This window comes from Canis lupus, chromosome 7 (assembly GCF_011100685.1).
Source record: "Canis lupus familiaris isolate Mischka breed German Shepherd chromosome 7, alternate assembly UU_Cfam_GSD_1.0, whole genome shotgun sequence".
In the NCBI taxonomy this organism is placed as follows: Eukaryota; Metazoa; Chordata; class Mammalia; order Carnivora; family Canidae; genus Canis; species Canis lupus.
Genome location: NC_049228.1, coordinates 20,041,680 through 20,057,131, shown reverse-complemented (window position 1 = coordinate 20,057,131; position 15,452 = coordinate 20,041,680). Strand labels below are relative to the sequence as shown.

General features: G+C 47.8%; 1 protein-coding gene across 10 annotated transcripts in view; it reads left to right on the top strand.

Moving 5' to 3' along the window:
* Window positions 1-15,452, top strand: part of FAM163A (family with sequence similarity 163 member A) — a 78,365-nt gene that overhangs the window by 54,141 nt on the left and 8,772 nt on the right. The window contains exon 1 of one of the 10 annotated variants that reach the window (XM_038542348.1): window positions 14,413-14,507. The exons of 8 other annotated variants lie outside the window; for them this stretch is intronic. The gene's annotated coding sequence lies outside the window, so the exon portion shown is untranslated. Of the gene's footprint in view, window positions 1-14,412; window positions 14,508-15,452 lie in introns of those variants that run through there. One more of the 10 variants, XM_038542344.1, reaches the window with a different exon arrangement.

The following is a 15,452-nucleotide window of genomic DNA, read 5'->3' as shown; positions in this document are numbered from 1 at the left end:
TGCTGGTTTATATCCTACCAACGAGAGCATGTAAGGGCCAATACCCTCCAACCCCTTCAACAACATGGGGCCTTTCACATTTTAGCCAATCAGATGGGCAAATAGTGCTACCTCATTATTGTTTCAACTTACATTCCTTGATTACTAGGAAGATGAACAATAAGTTCATTGACTTTTGGGTTTGGGAGCTGTCCATCTCTCCTGATCACTGACGTACTGCTTTGTTTAACTTTAGTGTCCATTCTAGGAGTTTCTTGTGGTGAAATAACTCCTTCAGAAAGCCTTAAACTTGAGCTTTATCCCACAGGTGAATGCCCGAGTTCATCAGCTCAGGCAGTAGGGGGAGAGGTCGGCTCAGCTAGTTTGTCTGAAGACTCAACTTTGAGGTCTAAGGCCATCTTCTTTCCCAAGGTCCAGTGCCTCTGATATTGGGATTATGTCCAGAGCTTTGGTAGGAAAACCACTTGGTTTGGATGTCCTTTTTGCCATCTGTTAGGGGGTCATGGGTTATTGGGGTTCACTATCAATCTGCTCCCATCAGCTTTATCTCATCCAGAAATTCCCAATTGGAGGCACACCGTCCTGGTTTCCCAGTGCTGCTGCTAAGGTTATTTTATTTTTTAAAAAAGATTTATTTATTCATGAGACACACAGAGAGAGGCAGAGACATAGGCAGAGGGAGAAGCAGGCTCTTCACAGGAGCCCACTGCGGGACTAGATCCCGGATCCTGGGATCACAACCTGAGCCAAAGGCAGCTGCCCAACCGCTGAGCTACCCAGGTGTCCCAAGGTTATTTTTTCATATGCCTTCTATTATTTCAATGAGATGTTGGGAGGTAGGAAAGATAAATATAGATTTTGCTCAGCTGTTTAGAGCTAGAAGCCTTTGTTATGTACATTTCTAAAATAAATACTGCCACATATTTTCCCATGGAGTTTTATAAATTTTCATCCAGCAATATAGAGTATTAAACTCCAATCTAATCAGCACTAGGTATTAAAATGTCCCCCAATTTAGTAAAAGGAAGAAATAAGTCACAATTTGCACTCTTTGACTATTAGTGAGATTGGACTAATTCACTTCATCCTTTTACTACATATGCCTATTAATTCACTTCATCCTTTGTAAACTGTCCATTTCTGTGCTTTGGTCATTTACCCATTTGATCTTAATATATTCCTTTATCATCAAAGTATGCTTTCACATTATCATAGTTACTTTTCCAACTTATTATTTACCTTCCATTAATATTCTGAGTTCTTTCATACATAAGTTTGAATTTGGAATGTAGTTAGGTTTTTCTTCTGTGCCTATAACGTGAATGATCCACCCTTTTCTCTAATTAATTGCTCAACCCTTAAATGTTCTTATTGGCTGAAAGTTCCATATCTGCCTCTTGAGTACTCTCTTACCTTCTTCCTCCAAACCTTAAGGGTCTTACTCAACCCAGAGGAAGGCTACTCCTGTTTGTAGGTACAAGACCAAGAAAGAAACTAGAAATTCTGGTGAGTCTACTTGCATTGATTGATGCTACATAATGTACTACTTAATGCTAGTTCTGGATTGTCTAGTGGACATATGTGTCCACTACTTGGTGGTCCCTGAACAGGCCATGGTCCCAAGTTAAGTATTTCTTGGGTCCCATCCAGCCATGGTTCCTCAAGGCCCCATATTATGCTAAGGCAACTGGATAAGGAAAGGCTTCTGGCCTGAGCCAGGTGACATGTTAGAACCAGCAATCCCCCCCAACTGTTAAGCCTGAATCCTCCACAGATGCCTACTGCCACCCCATCCCCCCACCCCACCCCTGCAGTTCTTTATTTCCAGCATATCTTGATCAGGGCCATTCTACAGGATTCCCTAACTTTAAATCTTGGGGAGAAGGAGTTAAAGTCTTGGCTTTTGCTCTTTCAGAAGAGTCTTGGGACCCTTATACAAATTCATTCCCTAAGTTTTCAGCTCTGATCTCAAGAAGAGAGGTACAGTTTTCATCAAGCCACAAATGGTTTGGGTTACCTTTCTTGGTGGTCAGTGGATGTCTGCTCGTTGTTTGGGTTGCAAAAAACAGAAGTAACTCTACCTGTTTTTTTAAATTATTTTTCTTCTTCTAGTTGTCTTTATTTTTGTTTATTTAATTTCAGCAATTTCAAGACAGGTGTATTTAATTCAGGGTATTAAATGCTTATAAGTCATTGGAAGATCTCAGGTGCAGGATCTAGGCTGAGTCCCTACAGGTGACTCTTGAAACAATAGCACCATGTCAGGAAGCTGAGGGATCATGAAGCTGAGACTGTAGTTGCTGGCTATAGCTGCACACAGCCTTAGCTGTAATCCAGAGATCCAGAAGCTGCCACCACAGCTGTTGGCTCCAGAGCCACACAGATCCAGCATTACAAAGAATGGATGCCACTAGCGCTGCCTGTCGAGAGACACTGAGACCTCTGACAACTCTGCTCCAGAAAACTCCATGTCAAAAACCCCATTTGCCAGCAGAGCAGCAGAAAAGCAGCTTCTGCTTTACATCCACTTCCCAATCTCATGCCAGTGCATCTGACTGGCCACACTTAAATCATGTCCAGAACCCTAGATATAAGGGAGTCTGGAAAGTGTCACTTTTAGCATTCCAGCCTTGGGCTTTCAATGAGACAAGCAAGAAGGAGGATGGAATAGATGTTGTGCTCCATCCATCACACCAGTCATTTGTATTTATGTGACAAAAAGAGTCTACTCGAGTGATTCCCCTACTAAGAAAGAAAATCTGCTTCAAAGTGATTGTCCCTATCTGTGGACATAGAAGCATCTGGCATAATTTTCAGAGTCCCATATAACCCAGCAATACCTTACACATCCAAACTTAACATCCCTCCTCTAAGGTCTTGAAAATGTTGTTAGAATGGATGATTCCTGGGTGAATAGTAGATGTGCGTGGCTGCAGGGAAGTATTCCAAGAGGAAAGAAGTGTCTATGACCATAGCTGGGGCCCTACCCCCCAATCTGCTGTGGATTTTACTATCAAGCAAAGGGGCAAAGTCAGCTCAGTGAATCAGCCCCAATCAGTTCAAACCCAGAGTGCCCTGCTCAGATCTGTGGCTCCACATCTTCTGATGGATGTAGACAAATTGGAGCTCATTCTAAAGATGGAGACAAGGATGATGAAAAACTGGAAGCCATGCTGCTTGGGGAAACGTAGAAGGAAATGAGAACATTTAGCCTGAAGAAAAAGAAAAGCAGGAAGAGAGATTCTTCTGTTCATTCAATCACTGGGTGTTTACCGAGTCCTCTTTGTTCTAGGCACTCTGCTAAGCAGGTACAGAGATAGAAACATTATTCCAGCTTGCACTGGGCTGGCAGTTTAGCAAAGGAGGCAGGTTTTTTGATAATTAAAAATAATGATAAATTATGAATTATAAATCATGCCAGTGCTACAAAGGAGCTTTCTATAATGTAGGGAAGAGGAAGTGCTTACATCTGCCTAGAGGAGTCAAGGAATGCCTAAGAGGGGTGGGAGGGGCTTCTTGAGCTGATCCCTAAAGGGGTAATAGAAATTTGCCATATAGAGCAGAGAATGTCTTACCTAGGAAATGACACGTAGCATTATTGGAGCAAAAATACAAAGAGATAATGCCAAGAAATAAGGATGGACTGGAAGTTAGGGACTGTGCTCCTCCTTCCTCCTGGGCACATAGCCCCTTTATGCCTCCCAGCCTACCATGTGGTTTGGCATGGCCTGATGATGGGATGTGAGTAGGAGTGATGTGCACCACTTCCCCGTCTGGCCCACCAAACCCTTCCTGCAGTGATCCCCCACTCTTCCTCTGTCTGGACGGCTACAGACAGAGTCACTAAATGGGAGGACCCCGAGTCCCTATGTTACCATGTGGAAGGCCAGGTCCCAGATTTGGAGATTTCTCTGTCCCAGCAGCTAACTGAGCATGAAGGGCCTTGTATGCCATTGCTGTCTTGAGATGTTGAGAAAGCCGTCTTTTGAAGAGAGACAAATCTATCATAAATGACCTTTGGGGGCCAACCAGCTTGAACGGGTGACAGTTACAGACAGGCAGCTTTCAGCTCATCTTCTTTTATCTGTTAGCCAGATGTTGTCTTTCTCCCTCTCCCTTCTTCCCCCACCCCCACAACTGCTCCAGAAAATTTAAGAAAATAAGAAAGTTGGCCACATCCAGCCACAAGGCAGCCACAAGCATCAGCATCTCCTCATGGTATGCTCCTTCTCTTCCTCTCGCTGCCATTCTCAGCTGCTCCACTTCGGTGGCTCTTCCCCCCAGGACTCTGGGGTCGCTGGCCTTCTCACACTGTGCTGCCTCTGCTACATTAGCTTCCGTGAAACTGCGGTGGAGAAGAAGGCACCCTCGCCGTTAGTGGCTCATCCCTCTGAACTTCCCCAAGGCTTGAGTGTGTAACAGATTTGATTGGCAAGTTGGGAATAATTAGCAGTGAGGCTTCTGCAAGGAGGAGGAAATAGAAATGGCCAGTCTGATACTGTTATCTAAATGGACAGAAAGTACATTCTTTCCCACTTTTTCCTCCTCTGTCTCTCTTTCTGAGACGGGACCATTCTTCAGTCCATGACTCACAGGCTGTGATCTTAGGGTCTGTCCCCCTGTCCCTCCGTGGCAATGCAAGGACACAGTATTCCAGCAGTTTGCTTCACAGAGTCTGAGCTAGTCAGTGTAATTCCATTGGGCACTTGGGGCGGGGCAGTCAGAGTTGGGCTTTGGCCCTCCCTGTCTGTCCACTCTCTGTCTGTCTCTCCTCAGGTGGTGCGGTGGGTAGAGATGCCTACTGCAGTTCTCCGGAGGGTTAGTGTTGATTCGAACTGGGATGCACACACACACTCATAGCAAATACCTTCCGACGTCAAATCGTTCTCAGAGACGGTTCAGTCTAAACTCCAAATTAAGAAGGAAAAATGTTTTTCTAAACATGGCATCACCCATAAAGATTCCCTTGTCCACAAGAGAGAACTCATTTTACATTGTTACCCAGAGCAGCTCTGCTTTGGGGCTGGCTGTGTTCCCCTGGCAGCTCTCTGTAAGGGCGAAGGGGGCAGCAGCCCCTGCCCTCGCCCGCGGCCCATAGCCCTCTCAAGGGGACTGTGTCCAGATCCTCCCCATTGCACTAGTCTGGATAGCAGAGTCTGAAAGGGGAATGGGCTAGCTCTTCCTGCTGTTGATAAGACATGGTGAGGGTACAGGTTCCAGGAGCTTTTCCCTTTTGCTCACTTACAGATGACATGGTTTAGTGCCCTTCTGGTGGAAAAGCCCCAGAACTAGAGCCCACATTTCTTTTCTCATCATAGTCCCACCACAACAATTTTCCCCACCTTGGCTTCCTATTATGAGGCTTTGAGTCATCAAGTAAGAAGCTGTAGCCCAAGAGCTAACAGAAGAGGAGCTAGTGGCCATGGAAAAGTCTGTACTCACGTGCCATCCAGCAGAGCTCTGCTGGGGTTTAAGCAGATCCATAAGCCAAAGCTCCAGGGGAGCCTTCTAGGATGCAGGGTACAATGGGTGTGTTCAACGTGGGAAGATTCATCAAGATGCTTGTTTATTATTAGTATACTTTCTGTATATTGCATTCCTTTTTTTAAGATTATTTTTTAAAATATTTATTTATTTATTCATGAGAGACACAGAGAGAGAGAGGCAGAGACATAGGCAGAAGAAGCAGGCTCCCCACAGGAAGCCTGATGTGGGACTCGATCCCAGATCCCGGGATCACACCCTGAGTCAAAGGCAGATGCCCAACTGCTGAGCCACCCAGGCATCCTGTGTATATTGCATTTCAGTAAAAAGTTGAAATATAGTCTTACCAGCTATTAAAATTTATTATGAGACAACTTAATAAAGACAGTAGGGTTTATTAATAATTGTAGGTAAATAGGTAAGTAGAACTGAAAAGCAGATTCACAGATCTATATATAAATAAATCTGGGATCCCTGGGTGGCGCAGCGGTTTGGCGCCTGCCTTTGGCTCAGGGCCGGATCCTGGAGACCCGGGATCGAATCCCACGTCGGGCTCCCGGTGCATGGAGCCTGCTTCTCCCTCTGCCTGTGTCTCTGCCTCTCTCTCTCTCTCTCTCTCTCTCTCTGTGACTATCATAAATAAATAAATAAATTTAAAAAAAATAAATCTGAAATTAATATGTATATAATATGTGTGGAAAGATGATAATTTAATTCTAAGAAAATTAGGCTCAATAGCAAATTGATTCTCTATCTAAAAAAAAAATACTGAAACTGAAACCGTTTGAGTATAAAACCAGATCCATGCTGGATGAAGAATTAGATTTAAAAAATGAGAAACCCCTTACATAAACTTGTGTGCAAGAAAACTTTCTAAGCAAAGTAGGAAAGAAAAAGTGATAAAAGATTTAGCTCCCTAAAAATTTTAAACTTTTGCATGGAGATGGAGTCCATACTAGGAAAAATATTTATAGTATTTATGACACTGTCAGCATTAACTTGCCTAATAGGTAATTTTCAAAGAAATTGATTTTAAAAAGCACAAAATAACAAGTAGGAAAATGTATGAAATTAAGGAGTGATCATTCACATAGGAGGAGGTCTTTTTAAAATGTCCCCTTTGGGGGTTAAAGAGAGTCAGAGAGCCAGATGTGTGCTGGTGCCTTGGCCATGGGTCAGTGGGCTTGTCCCAGAGGGGTTACCTGCTGGGAACATTTTGAGGAGTTGTTTGTCATCCATGTTTCCTACCAAATTCCTGACTTCTTTGTGTCTTTTTATTTTCTCCTCCATTTGGCTTATATTTGCTTGTGGAAAGGACTTCTGTCTTGACCGCACATAGCTGATTTAAATTTAATGATTCTTCTTCCTCTACCTGCAGGTCCCCAGACACGAGTCTCCCTCCCTTCCTCCCTCTTTCCCTTCCAACCTCCCTCTTTCCCTCCCTCTCTTCTCTTCCCTTCCCTCCCTCCCTCCCTCCCTCCCTCCCTCCCTCCCTTCCTTCCTTCCTTCCTTCCTTCCTTTCTATTTTTGTTTTTATTTTTAGAACTGCCATCTTCTTAGCCATGCCGTTCCTCTTTTACATCCTTTCTATACATCATCTCACTCAGTGGTCCTTAACCTCTCTGAAGTCACAGAGCTCTCTGATATCTGAGGAAGGCTACATTCTGCCTCTACAGAAACAAGCATGTGCACACACGTGCATGTGCAAGCTTACAATTTTTTTTAAAAGATTTTATTTATTTCTTCCTGAGAGACACACAGACAGAGAGAGGCAGAGACACAGGCAGAGGGAGGGAGAAGCAGGCTTCATGCAGGGAGCCCGATGCAGGAGTCGATCCAGGTCTCCAGGATCATGCCCTGGGCCGAAGGCAGGTGCTAAACTGCTGAGCCACCCAGGGATCCCCATAATTTTGGGTTTATAAATGCTTTCTGACTTTACCTAAAGTGGCACTCATTTAACTAAATTGCTACTGATTATTTTTGTTTAGACAAGTTATATTCCTTTATGATGATAACCCACAACAGAAAAGAAAAAGTTACCCCATTGTATCAGTCTCTTCAAGGAGTCTCATTCCAGGAAATTCAAATCCAGTATGGAAAAAAAAAAAAAAAAGCATATTTGGAAAGCAATTTAAATCTTGATTGCACATTTTGGGAAGATCCCAGTGGGAGAAATTGTATTCATAATATATAAAAAACCTCAAAATATCTTCTTTCCCCATCTCCATCTCTCCCAGTATCTCAAGCACATGGCGGCCACCTTGAGCCTCCTCTTCTCTCCATCCTTCCAGAATGCCTTTCAAATGCTTTTCATCCTGGCTCTTGGGTTTCTCCTCCTCTCCTCTCATTGTCCAAGTGTATTTAGTCAGTATTCTGAGCTTTCTAGCTCACATAAATGCCAACAGCATGGGACCTCCCAGCCTCTCTTTTACCCCAAATCTGCGCACTCCAGGAGATGAGCTGGTAGACAGGTTAGCAGCAAGCAGAGGAGGAGAGAGCCCATAAACATCCTACGTTAACATATTTTCCTATTACACAGAAGAAGTGTAAAGTTGCTCTTCCTAATTTTCTTAACCTGTTTCCTGGCTTCTCTGGATCAGCCTGTTCTAGAGGCTTCCCCGATGGGTAAGCTGACCACGTACAGTCCCCACCCCACCCCTGCCTCAGCCCTTGGGTGCCAGTGGATGAAACGTCCTTAATCTCTGCCTCTGGGGGAAGAGTTAGAAGCTGCAGTAGAGCATCTGTAAAAGCCTCCCCAGTCCCATCTACAAGGTGCAAAGGGATAAAGATTTAGCTGAAAGAACCATCACAAGAAAAATCAGAGTATGTCAATCAGATGGAAATATGATTCATCCAGATACAGATGCTGTTTCCTTCGTTTACCTCCTTTTACGTGGACTCCCATAGTTAAGCAGGTCAGTTTTTAGAAGAGCTTAACTTGGTCCTTCACAAAGACACCCCCAAATTAGTTCAGAAATGCTAGACCCAGAACATAGAGCCATGGTGTGCCGTGGCCTTGAGGATGAGACACGTCTGGATGAGAGCGGCTTATTCCTGCTCACCGAGTCAGGGTGGGGACGGTTCTGTTCCCAGCTAGTCGCAGGCCTTCCTTGCGGGTTCCGCCGCCCTCTCGCAGGCGCAGGCCCTGCCGTGTCTGTGCTGGGCCTGCCCCTGCCGAAGCCCTCGGTTTTCGGCTCCCGGGGCCTCCATGGGGCACTGTACCCCCAGCACCCCAGCAAAGGCCTGCCGCCTCCCGCACCTGATCAGCTGCTCCTGGATGCCTCTGACAGTCCTCCTCCTGCCTCTCTTGCCCGTTTTAGAATGTTTTCTCAGAAATGATTAAAGATACTGAATAAATTCTGCTGCATGTCTTAAGGTCTACAAGCCCACAGGCTGCCTCGTTGTCCACCCCCCACCCCCCCGGGATGTCCCAGCCTCCTCCTGCCCTCAGTCCGGCCCAGTCGGACTCCACTGGTGCAGCCCTGGAATGCTCCCAGGCCAGTTTCACTGTTATACTTGCTTATGTCCTGTGCGCTTTATCTTGGATTCGGTCTAAATTTCCCTCAGTATAATTTTATCCCTCCTTCAACTCCTGGCACCCTAGGAAAGCTCGAGCCAGCCTCCCGCCCTCTTCCCCGGCTTTGACACCTGGGTCCCTGACCAGGTCCCTTCACAGGCTAGCTCCCTCTGGCTGCCTTTTCAGCTCCAAGGCCGGGCCCTCCTTGTTGCCATCTGGCCTCAAAAAACCAGCTCTCCCTCCATTGCATGGCCTGGGTTGTCATGTGGCTCTCTTCCAGCCCACTGACATCTTGCTAGAGAGGAGAAATAAGCCCCACGGACACCTCTGCCTTCCCTAACAAGCCTGCTTAGCAGTCATCGGGCTGGAAGCCTGCTGCCTGGGGATCTCAGAACACCTTCCAAACAACAGTAGACATCAAATACAGATGGAGAGAAATCCGAGCCCGTGGTACAGAATGACGCACCTCATGGAAAGGAAAAGCCAGTCCCTTCCCACGACACAGGCCATGGTGCTGCCTTCCCTCCTGCAAATGGTCAGGCTGGGAAAGAGTGTGGAATGTGGGGGTCCCAGAAGAGCTGGGGTGGAACAGGGATGGGCCAATCTGCATCTCCCTGCAGAGCAGCCCCCCTCCCCCGCCCCACCAACTTTGCTATTTATCTGCAGCAAACATTTACTGATAACCCCAAACCCTGAACAAGCAGGGCTCCCTGCTCCGGGGGATTTGCAGGCTCAAGCCTGTAGTAGTCTGACAGGGACTGCAGAGTGAGCCCCTCTGAGGGTCCTGGGACCTGCTTCTCCCCCACTCCCTGAGCTGCTGCTGCTGCTGCTGCTTCTTCTTCTTCTTCTTCTTCTTCTTCTTCTTCTTCTTTCTTCTTCTTCTTCTCCTTCTCCTCCTCCCCCTCCTCCTCCTCCTCCTCCTCCTCCTCCTCCTCCTCCTCCTCCTCCTCCTCCTCCTCCTTCTTCTTCTTCTTCTTCTTCTTCTTCTTCTTCTTCTTCTTCTTCTTCTCTTCTTCTTTTCTTCTTCTGCAGATTTTGTTTATTTATTCATGAGAGACACAGGCAGAGACATAGGAAGAGGGGAACCCGAAGCAGGACTCTATCCCAGGACCTTGGGATCACCCCCTGAGCTGAAGGCAGATGCTCAACCACTGAGCCACCCAGGCGTCCCCCCCTGTGAGCTTCATGAGGTGCTCTGCCTCACTTTTATATTCCCAAAGTGGAGCTCAATGCCAGCCACTGTGCTCAACAACTATCAGCTGAAGAATAAATGAGGGGAATGACATAGGTTTTTCCATGAGTATCATGTTGAGACACAAAGGTCTCAGCCAGAATGCTAGTCGAGGTCATGATCAGGAACCTTAGGACACATTTTATCTGAGAGGCAGGTCAGGGCCAGAATGGAAGAGGAATGATAAAGTATTTTCACATGAGTTACCTGATGCGTAACTCCTATCTGAGCTGGGGTCTTGTGTTCTAGGGATCTAGGTAGGACCTGCTCAAACCCCCGTCTGCAGAATTAGTTCTTGTGTCATTTGTGTTCCACCAATACAAACCCAGGCCTGAGTTCAGCCCCTTCATCCGCTTGCCACAAATGAGAAAAATATCACATTTGTGAATTACCAACAGTTTGAGAGGACCACACAAAAAATTTAGAGACCTCCCAGGTCTTAAAAGCCCTTTTTGCTAACTTCTGGGATTTTTAACTGGCCAAGACCCCCCCAGCCTCAGCCAATTTTTCTAGATCCCCTTTCTTTCTCATCCCACCTTCTCTGGTCCACCTGCTACCATACACCTCATTAAACTCTTCTCATTCTGTTGTGTCGAGTGGTCCAGCTCTTACCAGGTCTAGTCCCAAATCTTGGCATGACCATATCATCAAGGGACAAGTGAGAAGAAAGGGCCATCTCTTTTTGCTGGTGGCACAGAAGGATGTGGGGACCCTGAGCCCTTGGAACAACACCCATTCTCCCCAAAAGGCAGCATAATTCAAAATTACATCCCCCTTCCCATAATCCTTACCATGTAAAGAAAGGTGTGTCATTTACCTTCATTTTGCAGATGAACCTCAAGAAGATTATTAATTGTCCAAAGTCACCCAAGGGAGCATAGAAGATAGAACGTAAGCCCAGAGTGGTACTCCTAGCCTAGTGCTCCTCCCTCTATCTCAGCAGATGAGCCCAGAGTGCAAGGCTGTGTGGTGGGATCGCATTCTGCACACAAAGCAACTTCCCCCTGAGAGCTGGTCATTCCTGTGTCTAGAACGCGCGGAACACCTGGCAGCTGGAGTGGAGCTTTATGAAGACACAGGAGTCCCAGTCTGTGCCCTCAGATGGTCTGTAATCTAACAAAGGAGGCAGAGTACATCCACGGGACAGCAGTGTATGAACAGTAGTTACCTGGGGACAGAAAGGAAGGCTAAACAAAAATGTGCAACATCAGATGCATCATGGAAGGCTTCCTGGAGGTGGTGAAAGCCCCTTGCTTTATTTTCTCTTTGTTCAAATTGGACCTCGGGTGCAGAAGGGGAAGTTAATCATACTCCGCAGATCGTAGCCCATTATTGCTTACCGTGGGTCTGTGCTAGGCCTCTCTCTGGCTTTCTATGCTTTTCTCTGCGCTGCTCCCCATCCCGTTCTCCTCCTCCCATAGGGCAGCCATTCTAACCTACAATGTGACCCATTTTTCTGGTATGTATTCTTGAAAATGTGAATTGGTGATCTGTATGCTTGCATTTTAAATCTATGTAGGCAGTATTATACAGCTCGCTCTGTTTTGCCTTTTTGTTTGTTTTTCACTTAGCGCTGTGCTAAGATTTCCCGCTGTTTCTCTGGTCTCTCCTGTCCCGTGCTTTCAACAGTTGCATTACCCTGTGAGGTGGCATCTAGCTGACTTGACCTCTCCTGTCCCCAGTGATGATCACTGGGCTCGCTTCCAGTTCCCCGCCACTGTGAACAAACAGCAATGAACATCTTTCACGCATGACCCCTTATGGACGCGTTGAGAAGTTTGGGGGATGTAGACTCAGGAGCAGACCTTGTGGGCTGTGTGCGGACTTGATATGACGTGGTGGCCCTGGGTCTCTCCCTTGGTGGCTGCTCCGACCCTGGGCACGAGCCAGCTTTCCGATTCTTGCCGGTGCCACCAGGGTGAAATAAGAGCTTGCCACGGGGACAGTTCGTATTCCTCAGTTAAATCGCGACTTTGGGTGATCGCTTCACTCTCCTGGTAGGACATCAAGTTTCCCTTTTTTCCCTTGACGATTTGCAAGGATTTCTCGTACCCCGAGGAGACCTCTTCTCAAGCAGCACATGCGTCTCTTATAGTCTCAGCACAGAGGCGCCGATCTGGCCGCCTTCCTCCCACCCTCCCCCTGGGGATCTGGGCCTGGTGACAGCCACCAGCACAATGGAAGCCTAGGACTCAGTCTAGGAAGACCCGCAATGGGGAAGAGAACCCGTTCCCTTTCTCCGGGGCCACCAACCTGCTGTGTCAATTTCATGAGTTAATGATTGGAGAAGGCTTTTTAAAAAAAATATTTTATTTATTTATTCATTAGAGAGAGAGAGGCAGAAGCAGGCCCCATGTAGGGAGCCTGATGTGGGACTCGATCCTGGGACTCCAGGATCATGCCCTGGGCTGAAGGCAGGAGGAGCTAAACAGCTGAGCCACCCAGGGCTCCCCTGATTGGAGAAGGCTTAATTGCCTCGGAAGAAATTGAGATCAGCGGTGCTTAGGCCCCACTCAATTAACCTGTGCTCCTAAGGGGCCGAGCGGGGAGCAGGGGGCAGCCGGGCGTTGATTACATGTACTGCTGCCAGCTGTGGCTGCCTTGCTGTGGCCGCCGGGGCTCAGGCAGCCAGGAGGGGACCCCACCTCTAGGAGCTGAAGTCACTGAGGTCAGGGGCCCCTCGGGGACGGCACAGACCCCTGGCCTTGTGCGGAGCCGGGACCCTCACTTCCCAAGACATCCTATCAGGGTGGCCTTTCATTCCCCCACCAGCCTCCACGGGCCCAATGGCCTTTGAGATCCCCCCTCACTGACCCTTTGTTGGCTCCGGGGTTGCCACGAACCTGTGGTCCCCTGCACTCCCCTCTTCCCCCTGCCTTCTGGCCCACTTGCCACAAGGACACCGAATCCAGAGCCTGTCTTATGGGCTGCGGATGATGCCACCGGCTCTGCAAGGTCACCTACCTCCCCTGCTGCCTGCAGCCTGAAATCCTCCCAAAGACTTTCATTCCTACGTCATCTCCTAAAAGGGGCCAGATGGGAAGACTCAAACCTGTTAGAAACGCAGATTCCTGGGCCCCTCCTCTGGAGATGCTGCCTTGGTGGGTCTGGAGTCTCTTTTTTATTATTATTATTTTTTATTTTCTGTATTTATCTGAGAGAGAGAGAGAGAGAGAGAGAGAGAGAGAGATAGCAAGAGAGTATAAATGGGGAGGAGAGGAAGAAACAGGCTACCTGCTTAGGGCTCGATCCCAGGACCCCTGGATCTTGATCTGAGCTGAAGGTAGACACTTAACCGACTGAGCCACCCAGGCGCCCCTGGGGTCTGTTTTTTTTTTTAAAAAACAAAAACAAAAACATGGGACTCAGGTGATTGTTACTGTCAAGATAATTTGAAAGGCTCTACTTCAGGAGACACCTTGGCTCTCTCCTGTGCGGGAGAGACAGCAGCCTGATGGCAGGGGCCTGGCCCGAGGCCAGCAGGCTCCCCACCCGGTGCCTCTGCCGCTCTGTCTCTCTGTCTCTATCTTGCTGTGTGTGTGGTTAAGCCAGTCACTTGTCCTCTCTGAACTTGGTTTCTTTATCTAGAAAATAAATACTGGGCCAGATCTCTTAGAGTCCTTCCATTTCCACGGATCATTTTTTTAAATAAGTAACCAGTAGGTCAAATAAGCATATTGCATGATTTGTGCTCAACAGACAAGTTTCTTTTTTTTTTTTTCTTTTGAGCATCCCTTTAAAGTGTATTCAGTGGAAGAAATCTCCCCTGCCCCTAGACAAAGACTTGGGCCAGTCCCATTTCCTGTCACCCACTCTCAGGTGATAGTCTGTGGTACCTCTCACCTATAGCTGCAGTCTCAATTTGGAAATTGGAATAATTGAATAATCGACCGTGTTATTGCGCTGTTTGGGATCTGCTTCGGCCTGGAAGCACCTTTGGCAGTGGGCCAAGTCCCTTTGCTGTCTGTACTTCCCCAACTCTCACCTTCCTCCCACCACCCCCAAGAGCTGCTGTTTCACTAGCTGCCAGATTGAACTGGGGAATTCTTACTGGTTAGGGAGCAGGGGAAGCTTCAAAGGGGCTTTTGCTTTTGTGGATGTAATTTTGTGAGCTCTTTTGAGGTTCCCTGCTGGCCCCCTCTCTCCACCAGCTCCTGGACCCCAGGCAAACACACTGGCTCTGTCCCAGGCAGCTCTTGTGACTCCTTGCTCAGCCTTTGGGTGTCTGAATGTCCAGCTCCAGCCTAGGGGACGAGGCTCTTCTCATGCCTCCAGGTAGGCCTACTGGACAGGACACAGGACAGCCGGCCCCTGCCAGTCCCTCCGCCCTCCTCCTGGGGGCGGGAGTAAGGGGTTCATGGCTCAGCAACGACTCTTGCCAAGGAAATCCTCCGCACCAAACCTTCACCAAGTTTATGACCCATCTGTATTTTTCAAAGTGGAGGAAAGTTCCCTAGATCCTGAAACAGACTTTTTGACGTTCCCCCGTATATTCCCCTGCACAGGGCTGGGGAAGAGGGATCTGTCCCAAACTCCCTTCGCTCCTCTGGTTTCTATCAGTTGGCATCTCAGTCAAGACTTGAGCAGAGTCCCACACTGACACTAGCCACTAATGACTTCCATTTTTTTTTGTATATTTTTTTTATTGGAGTTCAATGTGCCAACATATAGTATAACACCCAGTGCTCATCCCATCAAGTGCTCCCCTCAGTGCCCGTCACCCAGTCTCCCTAACCCCCTGCCCGCCCCCCCTTTCTACCACTCCTTGTTCGTTTCCCAGAGTTAGGAGTCTCTCATGTTCTGTATGACTTCCATTTTAATGAGAGTGAGAGCATCTTTGAGAGAAGAAGGCCCGAGTGCCCAGAACACCCTGGGCATGAAGGCCTAGATCTGGAGGGAGGTGAAGGCGGGGCTGTGCTGACTCTGTAGGTGAACATCTGCCTTCTCAACTTGTCTCAGAGGTCTGCTCCTGAGACCTGCTGAACTCAGATGAGCATCAGGCCTTGAGGTACACTAATGTCTGCCCTTTGACCTCTAGCTTCTGGCTGTGCAGAGAGCCCAGAGGCCTCCGCGCCATCGTGTGGAAGCTGGCTCCTTGCATCCAGTTATTGGTTGCGTTCCCTCCCCCATACAAAGACACCCAGTGGGGCCTTCCCCCCCTCAGGACAATGAGCAGAACTAAGCATCACCAGAGAGCATCCTTCCTCTCCCCATTCTCTT